Source organism: Oryctolagus cuniculus, chromosome 5, assembly GCF_051225735.1.
Source record: "Oryctolagus cuniculus isolate XC-2025 breed Fujian yellow rabbit chromosome 5, ASM5122573v1, whole genome shotgun sequence".
In the NCBI taxonomy this organism is placed as follows: domain Eukaryota; kingdom Metazoa; phylum Chordata; class Mammalia; order Lagomorpha; family Leporidae; genus Oryctolagus; species Oryctolagus cuniculus.
The window spans coordinates 115784792-115807456 of NC_142871.1; the positions used below are offsets into that span (position 1 = coordinate 115784792).

Here is a 22665-nt window from a genome sequence, read left to right on the forward strand (position 1 = left end):
GATCTGTGTGGTGACTCCACACCTCTTGTCCCCACCGTGCTCCTCCTCTCAGAATGAATCCACAGCAAAAATCCCAATTCATACTTATTGTATTTTATAAAACTGTCAATCTGCAGCAGCCTGGAAATTTTGAAATAAAACTTGATTCATCATTATAGACAGTTTGAGATTCTCTGCATGGTTTCTTCCAAGTAGGATTTATTTCTTTTTTTCCCTAAGAAAGGGAATACCTTTATTAAGTCACAAAACTTTGGCAAATCAATATAGTACTCTTTAATGTATCAAAATCATATTTTTGGGGTCATATATTCTTATAGTGCTCAATGTTCACTCCAAATATATCATTTAAGTGCCAAATCAAAACACTGTGGTTTTCAGCACAGCAAGTTATTTTACACAAATTAATGTCTTAAAACTGTACAGTTTCTCCTTTTACCGTGAATTCTCTCATGTAAGCTGTTGAATTCTACAGTAGTAGCACAATGTGTATATGGAAGTGGTAGCTATGTTTCATTCTAGGGTTGGTCAAAAGCCAGGTAGAGTTCCAATGTGCGAAAATCTTTCAATTCTACCTGAGGAGAATTAAGATACTCATATCAGACAACACTAATTTCAGATGGTCCTTCTGATTTAGAAGCCTGACATCTTTTTTTATTTTGTTCAAAATCACATAGTCTTACTCCAGCTTATTAAAATTTCTACCTAAAATATAGTTGTACTTTTTAAATAAGTAAATAGATGGGCCTTGAGAGCTGGGGGAGAATACAGACTGTCCTATCATTTCTCTACAAACGCTGCTTCCGCCATCAGTGCCCTTATCTTTCCTCTTGCCGATGCTGCCTGTTCTTTAATCTCAGCATTTAACTTATAAATTTCCCGCTCCATTGCTTCTCGACCTTTAGTAACATTTGAAGATATTGTACTTGCCATCAGTCCCTTAAGGTCAACTACTGAGGCTGATTCCTTTCACAGTGATCATGGCTTCTTGAGTTAAAACAGGTTTTTTTCTGGCTCCTGAGGATGTGAATTGTATGTACGTCTCTCCTCCACTGAAACCATATTTATAAATGAAATATTAGTAGATTCCTTAGTAGTTCCACTGTTCTACCTACAGGATCAACTTCAGAATGTTCTTGCACGTATATTTTGGTTCTTTCGGCACCAATAAGAGACTTTACAACAGAAGGCAGTCCCCACTCAGTGCTGAGAAGTCTGTGGCTATGAAACTTTCCAGGGCAGTCTGTGTGTCTGTCCAGTATATTCAGTCCAACCATATGTGGGTTCATCGGATTTGGGTATTTTTGCATTGCAGCTGTTGTATCGGTTTCCCATGGGTGGTCAAAGACATGTTGACCTTCAGGGCTGCCGGGGACCTAAGCAGTATCCGGGTGCTGCTAGGGGTCAAAGAGGCAAAGTGGCTACAACTACCCCTGCCCCACCCCCAGCACCCCAGCCGGCAGTGCAGCACTGAGGTGCCAACGTGCCGTGGCCAAGGACTTCCTGACTGCTGCCCCATGTGCTGCCTGAAGTAGAATTTCTGACTTAATGAACAGGTGCGTTTTTAACTCTTAAACTTACTAGAAAATTGTGCTCCAGAATTGTCAGACCCATTTTCAATTTCATTTGCAATGTGTAAGAGTTTTCATTTTCCCATAGTTGCATGATCAGACTTTTAAATCTTTCTTGATATGATAACTATAACATATTACTTCATTTTAATTAGCATTTCTCTGATTAGCAGTAAGATTGAACACCTATTTAAATGCTTATTACATTCTCGGTTGTCTGACTTTAACAAGATAGATTTCTCAATGTGCATGCATGAGGAAAATATGTCTTTAAAAATCTAGCTATAGGAGCTAAGGTATTATAACAGGTTTAACTGGTTTTGAAGAGCAAAAAGCCAGGAACAGCTAGTTTTGACTTGATACAGGACAGGAAAAGCTAGTTGTAGCAAATTGATTCACAGGCAGGTACTTAGTGTATACCGGTGTTACCTGACATTTTGGGTTTTGGACAATCATTCAGTCATCACCATTAAGACACTTCAGTGCAGCAGTCTTCAATGAGAATGTTGTACCTCTTGCCCAGTTGTGATCATCCAATGATTTTCTGGTGTTAATGAGATCAAAGCCAGAGTGAAGCTGAGAGAGCTTTTGGAGCTTCATTGTTTTCCAGCAGTTGACCTCTCATTCTCTCAGCCTTTGGAAGTGATGAAAGGAGAACCCGAAATAAAGAGTGTGGAGGTGGGCATGATTAACCCAGCATCCCCCTTCCAACCCATGCTGCAACTGGCCTGAGGGATTTTTTTTAATGCAAAACAGAAACTATGCCTCCAGTGCTTAAATCTTCTGCATATCTTCCTAAAGCATAATAAAATTGGAGACACTTGTCATGGACTTTTATACCTATTTCACTTCAGCTAGCCCTTCCATCCTCCTGTCCCATCTTACAAAATTGCTTGGAGGGCCCTGTGTTGTGGCAAACTGTTTCACATTTTCATTCCCTGCCTCTAGATGCTTCCTACTCCCAGGATCCCATCTTGCCCCTGGGTGGCCTGGTGCACATCTCCTCCCCGCTCATAACTCAGCTGTCAAGCCTTTCGCAGTGAGAACAGGTTATTCTCCTTTCTGTGTTCTACTAAATTCAGCATTTAAAAACACTTCCTCCTTTGTAAAACAAACTTTGATTCAAGCTGCATAGTTCAGTGAATTATTATAACATGAACTATTGGTGTAACCACTACCCTGGTCAACAAGTAGAGCGTAACCACCCACCCTCCCCACTGACTCGTTTTGCCTTGTTAATTTTTGGTATTGCATATAAATCAAATTATATGGTATGCACAGTTTCTGTCAGGTTTCTTTTGCTTAATGTTAGATTTGCAAAATGTGTTCATGTTGTATACATGAGTGCATTCATTTTCATTGCTGTATAGTATATCATTTATGACTATACCACTTTTTTATTATACATGGATATTTAAGATTGTTTCCACCATGGGGCATTATAAATAACACTGGGTAGGAACATTCACACACATGTCTTTTGATACATATCTGCATGCATTTCTTTTGGATGTATAGCTACAAGTAAAATTGCTGGATCATGTATTGATTGCACCAATGCATACTTCTACCAGCCGTTTTGCTGATAATTAGTTTTTTATGTTGTCATGCCACATGGTGTATTTAATTTGAATTTCTTTGATGACTAACGGGATTGATCATTGTTTATATAATATATGTTTATTAACTTTCAGATAGCCTGTTTTCTGAAGTGCTTATTTATATCTTCCCTATCTTTTTTATTAAATTTCCTATATCTCATTGGTATTCTATGAGTTCTTTATCTTTTAATATAGCCTAATTTATCAGCATTTTCCAGAAAATCAATAGAGTCACAAAATTAAATTGTTATTTTTAGCCACTTATGTTGGGAATATTTTTTAGAACAATAAATAAATGAAGTAGAAGAGTAGACAGGGACTTTTATCTAAAGGAGTTGATGTATCATGTAAATTATCAGAAGCCCACAATTTTTGAGAATGATTTCATCAGCTCAGGCTGAAGGAGACTGAAACTATCAAAAATAAGGAGATGCCTCTGGGCCCTCAAATTCCTCTGGAGGGAAAGGATGTTAAGAAAACTGTGTCAGCTGTAAACATGGGTCATTTCTAATGAGAAAGATGTCAGAGGACAGAGACAAGAGCCTTGAGGGAGGAGCCGACAGCATGGATAGCCACATCTATAGACCAGGACAGAAAGTGAGGGCCCTGTGGATTTGGAAATTGCTATACATCAGGGATTGCTCCTTGCCTTGTATTCACTGCCCCCTTTCACAAGTATGTATTTTGTTTATTCCATTTCTACTTTATGAATACAAGTTCAGGATAGAGGTATGTGTGTATGTGTGGTGGGAATAGGATTGGGGAGATAATTTATGCTTTTAATTCACCATCTTCCAATTCAGTCTCTATACCCAAGGGACCATATCTGAAGAATTGTACTGGAGGGAACACAGCTAAAAAAGCCCTGTCTGAATTTGAACATAATTTAATTGGCAAGATGCTAGACTTGGAGCTGATGCCATATGAGATAAGACATTCCGAGTCCAGAGGGAAGTATGGATAAGCATATTACTCCTGAAAAAAATGGGAGTCATTGAAGACCAGAAGGTGGACTGTGTAGCTCATCTCGAAAGATGGCTCCCAGTGAACCACATCTCCTCATACAGGTGCCTTTCTGCAGCCCTCTCCCACCTTAAAGCTGGATGAAGTGTGTGACTTGTTTTAACTACTAGAATGCAGCAGAAGTAACATCATGATAGTTCTGGATATAAGCATTAAGGAGGCCACAATACTTCCACTTTTGCACTCTTGGAATACCCAAATTTCCATATAAGAAGTCCAGATGGGGTAGATCCAAGATGGCTGGATAGTGAGAAGTTAACTGACATTAGCCACAGAAAGATGCCAGAAAACAAAGAAGGGACCGTATTTCCAGGGGAATGATTGAGAGAGGTTTTCAGTTTAGATTGGACAGCACAGACCAGAGACTCCATGGAGCAGTGAGGGGAGAAGACAGACATGCTGTCAACAGTTGTACCCCCAGCCACCCCTGCGTCTACCTGACTAGCTCCCAGCTGGGAAATGCCATCTCTTGCCAAGAAAAGGTAGGAAAAAGCTGTCACAGCCCATGCCACTGGCAGCTTTGGCTGAGGAACAGTTCCATAGTCCTCACTGGCTTCAATTGCAGCCTAGGAAGCTGACAGTGGTCTGAGTTCCTTCTTTGCTCTGTGAAGGGAGGCCACATTGCTTCCTTCCTCTTCACCCCTCAACAAAGCACCAGACTCAGTTTGCTGTGGTGGAGTCATTATTGAACTCTATTCTGACTGGGGGACAGCAAGTAGTCCTGCTGCTTCCAGAGGCCACAAGAGCCAGGAACAGGCCACCTTGCAAGGCAGAGAGCTCACCCTGTATGTACCCCTTGGCTGGGGAGTTCTGAGAATAAACCACAGAACTAAGAAGTTTTCAGGTTGCAGCTGAGTTCCTGGGCACCTGCCCAATCTGACTGCAGGGACTCAGTGCTCCCTGCACATTAACCAAGTATCTGAAGTAGGGTCAGAGGAGACTGAGTTGGTGCTCTGGACAGTGCACATGCCTGAGTGGATGAAGTGGGCTGGTACTGTGAGCTCACTCTAAGCTGGAATCAGAAGTTCTCACTGGCACGGAGAAAGGCTGGGCCTGTAAACACTCCAGTTGGCACCAGCATCCCTTTCCCCCACTGACTATAGCCAGAGGCACTATACCATGCCCATCTTGGGTTTCACTCTTGGCTCTTGTTCCACCCACAAAAAAAGTGGCCACAGTTCCCTGGCCCCACCCACCCAGCACACACCCCTGGAGCTCAAGTGAAAGCCTCAGGTCCTCCACCAAGTCCCAGTGGCACATTTTCAGGAATAAAGCCTTCAATCAGTGTGTGTGTGTGTGTGTGTGTGTGTTTCTCCTCCAGAAGAGATAGAAACAAGAGATCCCCCCAGATGCACAAAAAGTGCCATAGAAACACAAGAAATGTGAACAAGGAAGGCAATAGGATTCCTCAAAAGGAACACGATAATATATTAATATTGGACTGTGAGGAAGCTGAGATTGCTGAAATACCTAAAAACAATTCACAAGAACAATTGTAAGGTTACTCAAAAATACAAAGAAACAGTTAAATGACATTCAAAAATCAGTACATGTTACGGATTAGAAAGTCAATAAAGAGACATATTGTCTCTTTCTAAAGAAATACTAGAAATGAAGAATTCAATACGTCAATTTAAAAAGTTCAGAGAAGCCTTAACAACAAAATTGGTGAGGCAGAAGAAAGAATATCAGATCTAGAAAACAACAGTCTTTTGATATAGCTCAATCGGACCAAAAAAAAAAAAAGATTATTTTGTTATCAAGATCAAAAAGCAGTGATTGGGATCCATGAGATTCCACAAAATGACCACATATATGAGTCCTAGGATTTCTGAAGGTATAGGGAAAAAAGCTTAGAAAACCAATTCAGTTAAATAATAGCAGAAATTTACCAAATTTGGAGAAATACATGGACATCCAAATATAGGAAGTATATGGAATCCCAAATAGGCATGCTCAGAAAAGATCCTTACCAAGACACATTATAGTCCAACTTTCAAAAGAGAAACATGCAGAGAATATCCTAAAATTTGCAAGAGAGAAATACCAGATCAATTTTGAAGGAACCCCATCTGATTGAAGCAGATTTGTCAAAAGAAGCCCTACAGGCTAGGAAGGCCAGAACACATTGGAGAGTGGGGAGTGAACCAGTGGATGGAAGATCTCTCCTCCCTCTCCCTCTCCCTCTCCCTCTCCCTCTCCCTCTCCCTCTCCCTCTCCCTCTCCATCACATTCTCTGTTTGTGTAACTCTGACTTTGAAATGAATAAATAATCTTTAAAAAAAAAAAGATACACACAAACAGAAAGTGAAAGGGTATAAAAAGATATTCCATTCAAATAGAAACCAAAAACAAGCAGGAATAGCTATATCAGATAAAAGAGATTTTAGGACAAAAACTGCTCAAAGAGACAAAGAAGGTCATTATGTAATGATTAGGAGATCAATTCAACAGGAAGATGTGACTATAGTAAATGTATACGCACCTGGGGCCAGCGCTATGGCGCAGTAGGTTAATCCTCTGCCTGTGGTGCCAGCATCCCCTATGGGCGCTGGTTCTAGTCCCGGCTGCTCCTCTTCCAATCCAGCTCTCTGCTGTGACCTGGGAAAGCAGTAGAAGACAGCCCAAGTGCTGCGCCCCCACGTGAGACCAGGAAGAAGCTCCTGGCTCCTGGCTTCAGATCAGCATAGCTCCAGCTGTTGTGGCCACTTGGGGAGTGATCCAATGGAAGGAAGACTTTTCTCTCTGTCTCTCTGTCATTGTCTGTAACTTTACCTCTCAAATAAACAAATAAAATCTTTTAAAAATGTATATGCACCCAATGATAGGGTACCCAGTTTTATAAAACAAATGTTAACGGATCTAAAGACAGACATAAATGCAATACAAGAATAATTGGGACTTAACACTCCCAATTTCATCAAAGCAGATAGAGCAGACAAAAAAATCAAAGAAACAACAGAGCTAATCTATACTATAGACCAAATGGACCTAATGGATATCTATAGAATATTCCATCCTACAGTTGTAGAATACACATTCTTTTCATCAGTGCATGGAAAATTGTCTAGGATAGACCATTTACTAGGCCATAGAAAAAGTCTCAAGAAATTAAAAAAAGTAAATCATATCATATATCTTTCATTACCACATGGATGAAGCTTGAAATTAACAACAAAGGAACCTCTAGAAACTATAAAAACACATGGAGAGTGAACAACATGCTTCTGAATGAACTGTGGATCATAGCAGATATCCAAAGGAAAATCAAAGGGCCAGCACTGTGGCATTGTGGGCTAAGCCTCCACCTGCAGCACCAGCATCCCATATGGGCATGGGTTTGTGTCCCAGCTGCTCCTCTTCCTCTCTAGCTCTCTGCCGATGGCCTGGGAAAGCAGCAGAAGATGGCTCAAGTGCTTGGGCCCCTGTACCCAAGTGGAAGATCTGAAGGAGGCTTCTGGTTCCCAACTTTGGATCAATTTAGCTCTGGCTGAGGTGGCTGTTTGGAGAGTGAACCAGTGGATAGAGGACCTCTCTCTGTCTCTCTCTCTATATATAACTCTGCTTCCAAAATAAATAAATAACTTTTTTAAAAAGAAATTTAAATAAAGAGAAATCAAAAACTTTCTTAAAATGAATGAAAATGAAAACACATATATAAAATATATGGGATACAGAAAAAGCAGTGTTAAGAAGAGAGTGTATAGCAGTAAGAGCCTGCATCAAAAATTAGAAAGGTATCAAATAAGTGATCCAACAATGCATCTCAAGGACAAACCAAATGCAATAACAACAAACCCAAAGTTAGTAGAAGGAAAGACATAATAAAAATTGGAGAATAAACAAAATTTAAAAACATTAACAAATAATCAGTGAAATTAACAGCCAGTTTTTGAAAAATGAACAAAAGTGATAAACCACTGGTGCAAAAAAAAAAAAGAAGATTCAAATGAATAAAATCAGAGATGAAAAAGGAGATGCTACAACTCATACCACAGAAATTCAGGGAATCATTAGGAATTCTTATAAACAGATATCTGCCAACAAATTGGAGAATCTAGGGAAGTAGAAATATTTTGAGACATATATGATTTAACAAAATTGAAGCACAGATACATAGATAACTGGAATAGACCAATGAGCAAGACTGAGATTCAATCAGTAATAAAGAGCCTCGTAACAGATAACAGCCCAGGACTGGATGGCTTCAGTACTGAATTCTATTAAACTTTTAAGTAAGCACTATTTCAGTTCTCCTAAAACTATTTTAAAAATTGAGATGTGGGGAACCCTTCTAAATTCATTCTATGAGGCCACCATTACCTTACTCCAAAACCAAACAGAGATAAAACAAAACAAAACAAAAAAGAGAACTATAGGGGCCAGCACTGTGGTGAAGTGGGTTAAAGCCCCAGTCTGCAGTGCCAGCATCCTATATGGGTGGCTGGTTAGAGTCCCAGCTGCTCCACTTCTGATACAGCTCTCTGCTATGGCCTGGGAAAGCAGTAGAAGATGGACCAAGTCCTTGGACTCCTGCACCCATGTGGGAGACCCAGAAGAAGCTCCTAGCTCCTGGCTTCGGATCTGCACAGCTCTGGCCATTGCAGCCAATTTGGAAGTGAACCAGTGGATGGAAGACCTCTCTCTCTATGCTTCTTTTTCTCACTCTGTGTAACTATGAATTTCAAATAAATAAATAATTTTTTTAAAAAAAGAGAACGAGAACTACAGACCAATATCCCTGATGCACATAGATGCAAAAATTGTCAATAAAATACTAGGAAATCAAAAATGTTTTGAATTTTTAAAATTTTGTTTAAAGAATACAATTTCATGAACTTAATATATACAGATTTGGGAAGGTGATGGTTCTTCCCCCCCACCTCTCTCCAACCCATACTCTTGCCTTTCTTCCTCCTCCCTCTTTCTTTCCCATTCTTATTTTTAACAGAGATCAATTTTCAGTTAATTTTTATACTCATGAGATTAACCCTACATTAAGTAGAGAGTTCACCAATTAATATGAAGTAAAGAAAAGAAGAAAAGAACAAATCTAAACAAAGAAGAAAAATATTGTTCCTCAACAATCAAAGCAAGGGCTACACAGACCTCATTCAAGTAGCTGCTCTCTGCACACAAGACTTGGTGGACAAGCAGTGTCTGGCTCTTGTCTGTTGTTATGAACACTTTTATCTACTTTGACTTAGTACTTTCTCATGCTTAGTCTTCCACTTCTCCTTCTTCCGGGCCTCCCAGGTCCATAAAGGGCAGGAGGATTTTGTTTGAAGCTCCTGGGCAGTGAGAGGATTCCTGGTCCTGATCTGGTGCTATTCCATGGCAAAGTAAATGGACACTGGGGAGCCAGCATCTTCATCATTGCCTCTTTTTTTTTGTGGAAAAATGAAATGTTTATTTTAGTGGAAAAAAATTTAAGCCCATGCATACTGTTTTCAAGATATACATTTTCTACTAACTTTTTGAAAACCTCTTGTATACATGAATCTTTTTTTATATTCTGATTTTTTCTTTTTTTAAACTTTTATTTAACAAGTATAAATTTCCAAAGTACAGCTTATGGGTTACAGTGGCTTTTTCCCCACCATAACTTTCCTCCCACCCGCAACCCTCCCATCTCCTGCTCCCTCTCCCATTCCATTCACATCAAGATTCATTTTCAATTATCTTTACATACAGAAGATCAATTTAGTATATATTAAGTAAAGATTTCAACAGTTTGCACCCACACAGAACATAAAGTGTAAAGTACTGTTTGAGTACTAGTTTTACCATTAATTCACATTGTACAACACATTAAGGACAGAGATCCTACATGGGGAGATAGTGCACAGTGAGTCCTGTTGTTGACTTAACAAGTTGACACTCTTGTTTATGGCATCAGTAATCACCCTAGGCTCTTGTCATGAGCTGCCAAGGCTATAGAAGCCTTTTGAGTTTTCCAACTCTGATCTTATTTAGACAAGGTCATAGCCAAAGTGGAAGTTCTCTCCTCCCTTTAGAGAAAGGTACCTCCTTCTTTGATGGCCTATTATTTCCACTGGGATCTCACTCGCAGAGATCTTTCATTTAGGTCTTCTTTATTTTTTCCCAGAGTTCTTGGCTTTCCATGCCTAACATACTCTCATGGGCTCTTCAGCCAGATCCAAATGCCTTAAAGGCTGATTCTGAGGCCAGAATGCTATTTAAGACATCTGCCATTCTATGAGTCTGCTGTGTATCCCACTTCCCACATCATTCCTTTTAACATTATGTCACTAAGTGAATAAAGGCTTGAGTGCTTAAAAAAAAAGCAAGGGCTGTTCAAAATCATCACATCTCAAAGTGTCAGTTTCATTCTTATAGATTACCTGTTAAGTACTCTATTAGTTACCACAGATCAGAGAGATCATATGGTATTTGTCTTTTTGTGACTGACTTATTTCATGAAGTATAATGGTTTCCATTTGCATCCATTTTGTTGCAAATGACAGGACTTCATATTTTTTACCACTGTGTAGTATTCCATAGTGTATATATAGCATAATTTCTTTAGCCAGTCTTTCAGTTGATGGACATCTGGGTTGACTCCATATCTTAGCCATTGTAAATTGAACCAAAATGAATATTGGGGTACAGATCACTCTTTCATATGCTGGTTTCATTTCCTATGAATAGATTCCCAGGAGTGGGATGGCTGGTCATACGGTAAGTCTATATTTGGCTTTCTGAGATATCTCCATATTGTCTTCCACAGTGGCTACCAGTTTACATTTCCACCAATGATGGATTAAAGTACTCTTCTCCCCACATGCTTGCCAGCAATTGTTTGTTGATTTCTGAATGAAAGACATTCTAATGGGGGTGAGGTGAAATCTCATTGTGGTTTTTATTTGCATTTCCCTAATTGCTAGTGATCCTGAGCATTTTTTCATGTATCTATTGGCCATTTGAATTTTCTCTCTTGAAAAATGTCTGTTCAGGTCCTTTGCCTTTCTTTTTGGATTGTTGCTATTTTATAGCTGTGAATGAATCACTGCCTTGATAACCTTGTTTTCATTGTGTCTCTTAGGTCACTTTGGAGGTAGGACATGATTGGAGTCTAAACAAAGTTCAATAACTTTGGCTGTTACAGATGACAAGATGTCTCTCTATGGATGAGTATATACAATTCTAGTTCAGATAAGTTTGGAATCTAGATTATAGCCTCAAGAGTAGGAAGAAAAGATACATAATAAAGAATTATTATTTTCTGGGATTTTGGAGACTTTATTAAAAGTCTCAATCATTCAAGTTCAGCCATGGTGTGCTTCATTAATTTCCTCTGTTTTTCTGCCACTGTATTTTTACAAAAAACTCTAATTTGTTAATTTGTTTATTACTCTAATATTTTTAGAAAGATGTTTTGTATTTGGATACAACATGATAATATTGCTAGCAATTTGGCTGCTTTAGGAACAAATAAGGAAGAATCATTTGAAGTTCAAAGAAAAAAGAAAAGTCATTGATTTGCTGCCTACAAGAAACACATCTGACCAACAAAGATGGCATGCAGACTGAAAGTGAAAGGATGGAGAAAGATAATCCATGATAACAGAAACCAAAAAAGAGGTGGTGCACCCATCCTAATATCAGACAGAATAGACTTTAACACAAAAACTATTAAAATAGATAAAGAAGGGCATTATATAATGATTAAGGGATCAATTCAACAGGAAGATGTGACTATTATAAATGTATATGCACCTAATTACGGGGCACCTGGCTATTTAAAAGAAATGTTAATGGATCTAAAGGGAGACATAGACTCTAAAACAACAGTAATGGGGAACATCAATATTCCACTTTCAGCAATGGACAGATCAAACAAACAGAAAATCAGCAAGGAAACAACAGAGTTAATTGAAACTATAGTACAAATGGACCTAGCAGATATCTACAGAGTTTTCCACCTGACAGCCACAGAATACACATTCTTCTCACCACTGTGTGGAACTTTCTCTAGGATAGACCACATGCTAGGCCATAAAGCAAGTCTCAGCAAATTCAAAAAAATCAAAATCATACCAAGCATATTCTCTGACCACAATGGAATGAAGTTGGTCATCAACAACAAAGGAATCCCCAGAACATATGCAAACATATGGAGAATGAACAACATGCTCCTGAATGAACAGTGGATCACTGAATAAATCAAAAGAGAAATAAAAAAATTTCTGGAAACAAATAAAGATGACAATACTACATATCAAAAATTATGTGATAAGGCTAAATCAGTGTTAACAGGAACATTTATAGCAATTGAAGCCTACATCAAGAAATTGGAAATGCACCAAATAAATGAGCTATCAATACATCTTAACAGCAAACCAAACCCAAAACTAGTAGGAGAAAAGAAATAAAATTAGAGAATAAATCAACAAAATCGAATCCAAAAAAAACCCACAAAAGATCATCAAGATGATTGGCTGGCTAAAAAAAAAATAAATAAATAAACAAAATTGACAAACCATTGGCTCAACTAATCAAAGAAAAGGAGATAGAAGACCCACATTAATAAAATTAGAAATGAAAAAGGAAATGTAACAATAGACATCATAAAAATAAAAAAAATCATCAGAAATTACTACAAAGAGTTGTACACCAACAAAATTGGAAACCTAGAAGAAATTGATAGACTCCTTGACAGTTATGACCTACCTAAGTTGAGCCATGAAGACATAGAAAACATAAACAGATCAACAACCAAGACAGAACTCAAATCAGACCCTCTCAACAAAGAAAAGCCCAGAACCAGATGGCTTCACCACTGAATTCTAGCAAACATTTAAAGAACTAACTCCAATTCTTCTCAAGCTATTCAAAACAATTCAAAGGGAGGGAATCCTCCATAATTCTTTGTCTGGTGAAGCCAGCATCGCCTTAATCCCTAAACCTGAGAAAGACACAACAGAGAAAGAGAATTACAGACCAATATCTCAGCAAAATCCTCAGCAAATTACAAGCCAATTGAACCCAACAACACATCAGAAAGATGATCTACCCACAAGTGGGATTTATTCCTGGTATGCAGGGATGGTTCAACATTTCCAAATCAATCAATGCAATACTTCACATTAACAAACTGCTGAACAAAAACCATATGATTATCTCAATAGATGCAGAGAAAGCATTTGACAAAACAAAACATACTTTCATGATGAAAACTTTAAGCAAATTGGGAATAGAAGGGAGATTTCTCAACACAATCAAAGAAATATATGACAAACCCACTTCCAGTGCCCTACTTAATGGGGAAAAGTTGGCAGCAATCCCACTGAGATCTGGAACCACACAAGGGTGCCCACTCTCACCACTGCTTTTAAATATAGTGCTGAAAGTTTTAGACAGAGCTATTATATATGAAAAAGAAATCAAAGGGATTCAAACTAGGAAGGAGGAAGTCAAACTATCCTATTTGCAGATGACATGATACTATCATAGGGGATGCAAAGACTCTTCTAAGAGACTATTAGAACTCATAGAAATGTTTGGAAATGTAGCAGGATATAAATTCAACACACAAAACTCAACAGCCTTTGTATATGCAGACAATCCCACAGCTGAGAAAGAGCTTCTAAGATCATTCTCATTCACAATAGCTACAAAAGCAATCAAATACCTTGGAATAAATTTAACCAAGGATGTGAAAGATCTCCTCAATGAGAATTACAAAACATTAAAGAAAGAAATAGAAGATACAAAAAAATGGAAAAATCTTCCATGTTCATGAATTGGAAGAATCAATATCATCAAAATGTCCAGTTGCCAAAAGCAATGTACAGATTCAATGTGATACCAGTCAAAATACCAAAGACATTCTTCTCAGATATAGAAAAAAATGATACAGAAATTCATATGGAGGCACAGAAGATCTCAAATAGCCAAATCAATCTTATACAACAAAAACAAAGCTGGAGGCATCCCAATACCAGATTTTAAGACATACTACAAGGCAGTTAAAACAGTCTCGTACTGGTACAAAAACAGATGGACAGACCAATGGAACAGAATAGAAATATCAGAAATCAATGCAAATATCTACAACCAACTAATCTTCAACAAAGGAGCTAAAATCAACCCCTGGAACAAGGACAGTCTCTTCAACAAATGATGCTGGGTAAAATGGATTGCCAAATGCAGAAGCATGCAGCAAGACCTCTATCTGACACCTTCACCAAAATCCACTCAAAATGGACTAAAGACCTAAATCTATGTCCTGACACCATCAATTTATTAGAGATCATTGGGGAAACCCTACAAGACATTGGTGTAGACAAATAATTCTTGGAAAAGATCCCAGAGGCACATGCAATCAAAGCCAAAATTGACAAATGCAATTACATCAAATTGAGAAGCTTCTGCATTGCAAAAGAAGCAATCAGCAAAGTGAAGACACCTGACAGATGGGAGAAAATATTTGCAAACTATACAACTGATAAAGGATTAATAATCAGAATATATGATGAGATCAAGAAACTCAACAACAAAGGAGCTGACACTGTGGTGCAGCAAGTTAATGCCCTGACTTGAAGTGCCAGCATCTCATATGGGCACCGGTTCTAGTCCTGGCTGCTCCTCTTCCAATCCAGCTCTCTGCTATGGCCTAGGAAAGCAGTAGAAGATGGCCCAGGTCCTTGAGTCCCTGCACCCATGTTGGAGACCCAGAGGAAGTTCCTGGCTCCTGGCTTCAGATCGTCACAGCTCTGGCTGTTGCGGTCAATTGGGGAGTGAACCTTTGGATGGAAGACCTCTCTGTGTGTAACAATGACTTTCAAATAAATAAATAAATCTTTAAAAAAAAAGAAACTCAACAACAACAAAACAAACAATCCAGTTAAGAAATGGGCAAAAGACATAGACATTTTTCAAAAGAGCAATTCCATTTGGTCAACAGACACATGAAAAATTGTTCAGGATCACTAGCTATCAGAGAAATGCAGATCAAAACCACCATTAGGTTTCACCTCACCCCAGTTAGAATGGCTTTCATACCATAATCAATAAACAATAAATATTGATGGGGATGTGAGGGAAAAGGTACCCTAATCCACTGTTGGTGGGAATGTAAACTGATAAAGCCACTGTAGAAGACATTGTGGAGACACCTCAGAGGTCTGAACATAGACTTACCATATGATCCAGCCATCCAACTCCTGGTAATCTACTGAAGGGAACTGCAATCAGCATATGAAAGAGCTATCTGGACCTCCATGTTTATCGCAGCTCAATTCAATCTACTTTGCTTATGGCTTTGTTGAGCTAGTGGGTCCAAAAGCTTCCATAGCCAATGCAGATCATGTCAAGATCTTTGAGTGATTACTGATGTCATTTATAAGAGTGTGATTTGTTAAATAAACAACAGGGGTCACTCTGCACTAACTTCCCTCACAGGACCTCTGTCCCCAGAGTTGTACCATGAAACTTAATAGAAAAAGTTGTTCTCAAGAATTACTTCCTTTTAGTGTATTAAATGGAGAATATTATTATGTCTCATAAATTATAGTTATGTCTAAGCTCACAAAAGATGTATCATTCTTAGGTTCTTCTTTAAAGACAAGTTTCTAAAAGGAAAGAAGGGTGAGGAAGGAAGAGAAAGGAGGAAGGGGGAAAAAAGTGAAATCACCTTTGAGAAGCAATAACATAGAACAGCCCATGTACAGACTGTTGAGGAACAGTTTCCTTAGTTTTTTTTTTTTAACTCCATTTGTTCTTTTTTCTTAGATAAAACAGGAGAGTGAGCAGGAAGGTAGGGAGAGGATGGGTGGGAGGGCAGATACAGTGGGAAGAACTACTATGTTCATAATGTTGTATTTACAATATACAAATTTAAAAATAAAACTAATTTGCATGGGGGTGGAGAAGAACATATTATAGTCAAGTAAACAAGGGCATGGAGTTGTGAAGGTGGGGGCTTCTCTAGACACATCACAGTGAGGAGAGGATGCAAGAAGGGGAATGGCAGGTGCTAGGTGATTGGGCAAGACAAATAAGTTGAATCACAAAATGGCCATGAGGACTAGGCAGAGATTTCATATTTTCATCAAATCTCCTTTTCCCAGACTCTTGACTTATCTCTTACTGGAACATATGATGCCTAAAGACAGACTCAGAGATAACTTTTATACTTAATGGACAAGCAACATTCTATTTATTGATACTTTAGCTCTCAGGCCCTAGGATGAGAATGTCTGGGTTCCAGTCTTGTTCTATGTCTTCTTGATTCAATGATGCTGGACAGGCACTTAACATCTCTCCACCTCTGCTCCTTACCTGTGAAAAGGGGCTGATAGAGGTACCAGCTCCTGTCATGCTTGTGAGGATTAGATGAGACACTGCACACAAAGTATTTGATATATAACTTGTCACGTAGGGAACATTAGCTATTGTTAATGTAGGTGATTCCTTAATTCTATAAGATTTATCCTTCATTAAAGATTCAAAATTTTATCCCAAGGGAGAAAACGTTTAAGTAGGGATATTGGTTTTCTCACTCAACCCAACCTAGAAATTACACTATCTTTTGCTTTCCTCAATTTCTTTGTGACAGGAATTTTCTCTGCTTCAAAAATTTTGTTCAGTAAAGCAGCAACGTGGCAATGGTCGCTACGAGTGTGATGAGGCTCTGTGACACCTAAAACTTAAAAAGCAAGGCAAGGCTGAAGAAGGAACCTTATGTTTCTGATTGTTATGAGTATTTTGCTTTGAAGGGCTATTTTTCTTCACTTTGATTTTTTTCCTCCGAAAGCTTTGCAACTCAAGGCATGGTTGGAAATCAGATATGTGTGGTTCTACAGAAGATTATTTTCCTGGCTGTTGTGTTTTGCAGGTAACTGGCATTGACCTGAATATGTGGCCATCAAGGATTAGAAGTAAAGAGACTTAACTCAAACAAGTCAAACAAATCATGAAATGCACCACAGGCAGATCAGAAAGCTTTTCAGTTCCCAGTTTGTGTTCTAACTTGTCCTTAAGTATGTACCAAAAGACTTTGATGGAGTAGATGAGAGGATGACAGCATAAGGCACCATTACTGAGAAAAGTCACTCAGCAAATCCTAATATTGCAAAGAGCTGCTCCATTTGCAACCCTGAGATTAAATTAGACAGTGCCCCAGGAAAATATAAACCATGCTACGATCCTCCCACTGAATGTTTTTTATGACAGAGCTTAATCTTTCCAACACTCATCTCTAGGTTATTTTCAGTTGCTATCCAAAAAATTAATGAAAATAACTCCATCTATTGTAATGTCTCAGAAATATATTCCATCCTAAAATTCATAGAAGGCACTGACTGCCTTTAGAAAGATCTTCAAAGCAAGAAAGTGAAGACAGCGAAACCATATATACCTAAATATAAAAACGGAAATTTAATTTTGACATTATGTTCAAAAATGAACCTTGGTCAGTGAAAGTTTATTTTAAAATGAAAGCATGCACATCAGCTTTCCTACTAATGGCAGGAAATTAGATGCAATTTAAAAGATTGAATGAATGCAAATTGAGGTACAAATGTTGGTATTGTTTACTTAGAACAGACATGGTGATTTTACCCTCAATGTGCATATTTTACCCTTAATGTATTCTGTTGCAACATCCTGGATACCTTGGTACCATTTTTAGAGTCGATTTTCAAAACATCTGTAAAAGAAAGGAAACAATGCGTCTAACTTTATATGATTATTATGAAAATAAAGTAAAATCAAGTTAATGACAATTTTGAAACTATTGAGTTTACAATTATTAACCAATAATGGAAGGAAGATACAATGAAATTTTAGTTTTTCTTCTAAGATTATCATATAACCACATACATGTGTGCATTTATTACTTTTAATTTGCAGAGCAGATCTTGTATCAGCATACAAACAACAAAATATATGAAAATTGTATAATTAAGGCTGGAGATTTTTCTATCAATGTAGCAAGCACTTTCTTTGTTTTCTAAAACTCTAAGAGCAAATTTTTTATTATACCAGAGCATAATTAGTGGTTATCTGAATGAGCACAGATGAAATTGCATCAAAACAACAGGTGCAAGAACTCACAGACTCCCTAATTACAGCAGCCCTGAGGATTTGGAGCAAAAGGCCCAAAATACCCCTTGGAGCAGGTGTTCTAGGTATTCTTGTGGCTCATGTGGGCTCTTAGAAGTATTTGATGTGGTGTGTGGCAGCCTGCTTCAAGATAAGTCTGATCAGGACAGTTGGCTAGAAGATTAGTGGCATGTGGAGGGCTGGCAACTGGAGAAAAGAGAAAGTGTGATTAGATCCCCAACCAGGGTAACTCTGGCAGGGTGGGCTTCTATGTTCTTGGGACCCTGGGACTTCTCTGATTTTTCACTCCAGTTCTCTACCTTCTCCTCCCTGGGATTGCAGACATCTTCCTGCATGCTGACTCCTCCCCATTACCCTCACCTGTTTAGGACTCAGCTCGATGGTTACTTCATCATGGATGTTGATCCCTGCCAGTCTCTATCTTGTAAACCATTTAAATTTCTCTGTGGCATTTATCACCATCTACAACTGTGTTACTTAATCATTTCTTCACTGTTCATGGTGTTGCTGTAGGTGAGCTTTAGAAGAGAAGGATCTGTATCCCTCAAAGTTTCTGGGTCAAAAAAGCATACATAAATAACTGACAGGGGCCCGTGTTGTGGAGCAGCAGCAGGTTAAGCCTCTGCTTATGACACTGCCATCCCATATCTGAGAGCCAGTTTGAGTCCTAGATGCTCTGCTTCTGATCCTGCTCCCTGCCGATATGCCTGGGAAAGCAGTGGAAGATAGCAGTGCTTGGGCCTCTGCCACCCATGTAGAAGGCTTAGATGGAGTTCCAGGCTTCTGGCTTCAGCCTGGCTTAGCCCCAGCCATTGTGGCCACTTGGGGACTGAGCCAGTAGATGGAAGGTCTTTCCCTCCCTGCCTCTCACTTTCTGTGTGTCTGTGTCTGTCACTCTGCCTGTCAAATAAATAAATCTAGAAACTCAGTGTAAAGGAAATATTTTTTTAAAGTAACTGGTGAATGAACAAACACATTAATTTCCAAGGTCTCCTTCAGTTGTACGATTTTCTGCTTGATAATTTATTCCCTCAAAATGCATTTGTTGCATCCTGTGACCAATTTTTGAGCTAATAATATGTTATCCATGGCTAGTTATCTTTAGTATGTTATCCAGCTAAGATGGCCACCTTTTAACAAAACAAAAGGATTTAACCTGGTTAAGAATCCTTTGTGGTCTGTTTCTTCAAAGTGTAGATAGGAATGTACATTTCTAACAATACAGCAAATTGAAGTGCCTCCCTTTATAGAACATGTGATGGATCACTTCCATCAAGCAAGCATTTAAATGCATAGTTGGATTTGCATGGTAGTATGAGAAATGTTCAGGAGCTGAAACGGAAAGGGAAATTGAAATCATTGCAGCGTGGAGGAGCTAAATATGTGATATCCTGGGAAGGAGGCAGGGAACAGGGAGAATCGCCCTCTCTGTCGTTCAGAGCCTGGCGTTTCAGCAACACCGGGAGTCAGGAGATGAGGCCCGGCTCCACACAATGCTGAACGCTGGAATGGAGTCTCTTACAAAGAGTCCTTATGGACTTGATATTCAATGACTGAGAGGTCCTTAAATGAATCCATCTACTAACAGGGTGATGTCCAGGTGGCTTGTTTATTGCAGTTTGGGTTCTGAGTGAGGACAAAAAAAAAAATGTCTTCACTGATAATTCATAATAAGATCTGCTCTCACATGGATTTGGGCTCAAGACCTCCCAATGTGGAGTTGTCATTTGGTGAAGTGGTCAAGACATCATGTAGGGTACTGCATCCCATGCTGAAGTGCTTGGGTTCAAGTCCAGGCTCTGCTTTGGATTCTAGCTTTCTGCTAATGCAGATGATGGCTCAAGTACCTGGATCACTGCCACCCATGTAGGAGACTCAGATTGAGTTTCTGGATCCTGGCTTCAGGCTATCCTGGCCCAGCCTAGGCTGCAGACATTTGAGCATTAGAAGGAACCAGTGGGGGGAGATCTCTAGATCTCTGTCTCTGTCTCCTGCCCCCCACTGTGTGTGTGTGTCTCCCTCCTTCCATCCCTCCCTTTCACATAAATTAAATTTTAAAAAGATTTCTCAATCTGGACAGTGCATGTAAAGATGGATCCCAGTATTTTATCCCTAGGCCATTTGACAGAGGCAGGTGTAAAACCGTGCATAGGACCCCATCACCAATCCAGGGCGCACAGAGGAAGCTTTGCTCATGGTATACAATTTTGCATTCATAAAGCAAGCTACAATGAACAAGAGTTAGCAGATAGCACAAGCAGCATGATTGGATGTCTATAAGCTTCAAGTGAGTCAGATGCAGACTACAAAATTGCTAGATCTCAATGATTAAATAAATAAAACTAAAAATCTGGAGAAAAATAGAACAGCAAAGATGACTGAAAAAGTAAACAAATACAATGTTTAGAAATGAAAAAGATATTCACTGGCTTTGAAAATTCAGTAGACAGGTTAATGAGACCAAAGTGAGCATTAGCAAACTAAGGGATGACCTGAACCTAATCACAGAGAGGACAAGAGATCAAAAGTATGACGAGGGATAAACAGACACTGATACTCAGATGGAATATATCTACCAGAAGACCCAGAAGGAAAACATGGAGAAAATGGGCAAAAGTCAATATTTCAAGACATAAGAATTTTCTAAAATTTTTGAAACGCATAAATCATCGGATTCAGAAAGGTCAAAAAGTCCTGATCAAGATAAAGAAAAATAAACCCTTTCATAAACTGTCATGAAGCTATATATTATGAAAGACAAAGATCTTAACAAGCAAAAGTGACCTTACCCAAAATGAACAATAATTATATTGATGTAAAAAAAAACACAGGCCAGAAGACAGCACAAGGTGTTAAGAAGATAGTTATCAATCTAAAATTCTATGCCAAACTACACTATCATTAAAAATAATTACAATAATTATAGTAATAATAATAATAATAGACTCCTAAGAGACCCTACTAATGGATGCAATTCAGGAAGAACAAAGTTGAACTCAGGAAAGAATGAGGCACAAAAGCAAATAAATTTGTAAAAGAGATAATTCTAATGGGACTTGATTATATGAAGCAACATAATAGTGAGTTTGGGGTTATAAATGGGATGCAATTAAAACAAGATGAAGACGATTACTGTCTAGAAATGTGCTAAAGTCTTTCTATTTGGAAGGTAGGTAGATTTGTAAACTTCAGACCTTGAAGATCGCATGTGCATGATCAGATGGTAAGGATCCTCACTAATAGGAATGAAACATACAATTTTCATACTAATCAGATGCCTTAAGAGGCTGGTGTTGTGGTCTAATGGAATAAGCCTTCACCTGAGACATCAGCATCCCATATCAGTGCTGGTTCAAGTCCCAGGTGCTCCACTTCTGATCTAGCTCCCTGTTAATGTGCCTGAGAAAGCAGTGGATGATGGCCCTAGTGCTTGGGCTCTCGAAACCTAAGTGGAAGATCCAGATGCCATTCCTGGCTCCTAGCTTCAGCCTATCCTTCCCAGCTCTGGCTATTGCAGCCATTTGGGGACTGAACCAGTGCATGGAAGATGTCTCTCTCTGTCTCTCCTTCTCTCTGTCACTTTGCCTTTCAAATAAATAAAAATAAATCTTTTCTTAAAAAAAGTAAGAATCAGGCACCCTGAGAAAAGCTGTAGTGTAGTGCAGTTAGCAACATATTTTGTAGCACTGGAGCTGAAGTTCTTCCTGATTTGGGGGAAAGCCCTACCATCCTGCAAACAGGCCTAGGGGTTTTCTTCTCTTTGTTGTGGGGTTGTGGACAAACTTCCTTGAGGGCAAATTGTAAGGGTCTGCTTCTTGGGTCTTCTCTGCTTTCCTCATGTTGCATCCCAGTGCCTAGCACAAAGCAGGCAATGTCACGTTTGTAAAATGAATGGATGAGACTCGCTCAAGGCCACATAGCCCCAGTGGCAGATATAGAATGAGAGCTCAGACATTTGTATCCCTGGGCTTCTCCCAAACCAATCTGGGGAGGGGATGGGGAATTGTTAATATGAAAAAAGAAAGTATTGTGTTTCATGAAAACAACTGCTACTTGATTAGAGCAATAAGAGATGACTCTGAAGGTAACTACGATCTGTCTTCTGTTAAAAGAAAATCCACCCCTGGCAGGTTATACTGTTGATGGAGCTGAGGCCTACAACAGGGCTTTGGAGAATGTGACCATACTCACCTCTAGGGAGACTCTACCGGGCATGATGCCAAGGAGCTTGCCTTTGCTAGGAATTAAAGCTTCAAAACTCCCTTGTTAAAATGCACTGTGCCTCAAGACTTTGTTGGTGATTAGCTGAAGGAGTGGAAAATGGTAGTAGGACAGAGAGCTAGCTGAGAATTTGCTCCTGGAAGACGGCACCAAATAAGTGT

The 22665-nt window shown here is 38.9% G+C and overlaps 1 pseudogene; it reads right to left on the reverse strand.

Annotated features, from left to right (window-relative positions):
- Window positions 1–650: 650 nt before the first annotated feature.
- Window positions 651–1611, reverse strand: LOC100355701 (PRELI domain containing protein 3B pseudogene; annotated as a pseudogene).
- Window positions 1612–22665: the final 21054 nt, after the last annotated feature.